This window comes from Odontomachus brunneus, unplaced genomic scaffold (genome assembly GCF_010583005.1).
Source record: "Odontomachus brunneus isolate Ranch 3 - 2012 unplaced genomic scaffold, Obru_v1 Obru_scaffold_107, whole genome shotgun sequence".
Taxonomy (NCBI): Eukaryota; Metazoa; Arthropoda; class Insecta; order Hymenoptera; family Formicidae; genus Odontomachus; species Odontomachus brunneus.
The window spans coordinates 463,313-464,721 of record NW_022639557.1 but is presented as its reverse complement, the minus strand read 5'-3'; positions in this window follow the sequence as shown (position 1 = coordinate 464,721).

Genomic DNA, 1,409 nt, shown 5'->3' with positions numbered 1-1,409 from the left:
CGTGCTCTTGCATCATTTCCTTGATCTCTTACCCATTCAGCACCAATGCGACGGACAGATGTAGATTTCGGCCGTTCAAATCGAAAGAGCAAGATCTTTACGACAGGTCCGAGAAGAAGTTTTACGTGCGCCGTTTTAAAATAGACATATGATCAAATTTCATCTGATCAAATTGACACGCGTGTCAATCGTGTCACATTATTTACTGACCACAATTATGACCACAAGAAAAAAAAATAAAATGACACGACGATTGTCAGAAGTGAATTTTCAACCGTACGAAGAAAATTTCTCATTTTTTAGAAATCTTCACGAATCTGCACGAAGATGTCTTGTAAATTCAAAAAAATCTTCATACACATGCAGTGGAGATTTACCTGTCCTTTTTATCGACCGAAAAACAATTTGGAATCCGGTTTGACCCGGTGTGGAATTCGAGCTGCGCTATCTGTTCGCTTCTTTTCCGTTCTACATGTACCGTGTCCTGCCATTCGCGCTTCTCTCGGCGAGTCGTCGCTTCCCGCACCCGCCGACGCGGCTCCGCGGGTATTGCAGCTATCGCATCGACAGGTATAGCGCGGCCCCAAACGCGGGATCGCTGCTGCAAGGTGTACCGAGGAGAACCGGTCTTACCAGGTCTCGGAGGGGACCATTCATCGATGGTGGATAAAGCAGACCTGACTTTCGCGATCCTCGATAGATGTCCGACACCGACGCGAAATTCACCGGATCGTGTGAATCCCCCTGCGATCGCTCGCTTCATTGTCAACGACAGAGAAATCAAATAAAAATAAAAAGATCCAACAGAAAAGGACTATCCGCCGACATCGGTGGTAGCTGTGGACAACGACCAAGAATTGACGCGGGTTTTTAACATTTGTAGCTGTGTTTTTTCGATCGACCGACCTGTCATACGCGCGCGCTCATTTATTACTTCATTTGCTAATGAGGCGCGGTCGCGAGGAGCGTTCAGTCGGAGTAATTCCGCGCAAACAGAGCTCGCGACGTTGCACCCGGTAACGCCCAGGCTTTTTTCCCTGCCGAAACGGAGTCACGGCTGACACGTAATTATCGCGGAGCGACCTTAATGACCCTCTGGGGCCTGGGGGCGGCCAGCGGCAGTTGTTCGCATCCCTGCGAATTCGTTCTCCTAGCCGCTAACAAAGTTACCGCATTACGGGCGCTTAAGCGCCACGGCGACGAAGATCGCGAACGAACGGAGAAGACAAGCGGAGAGCAGCCGAGGCGAGAGTAGAGAACAGTGGTAGGACGTGGAAACGAGAGAAAGAGAGAGAGAGAGAGAGAGAGAGAGAGAGAGAGAGAAAGACGAAGAGAAATTGCCTCGCGCAGGACTTTCCCAGGGCTGTCGGGCGCGAACACAGAAAGGAGGAGGCCTAACAGACGCGGAG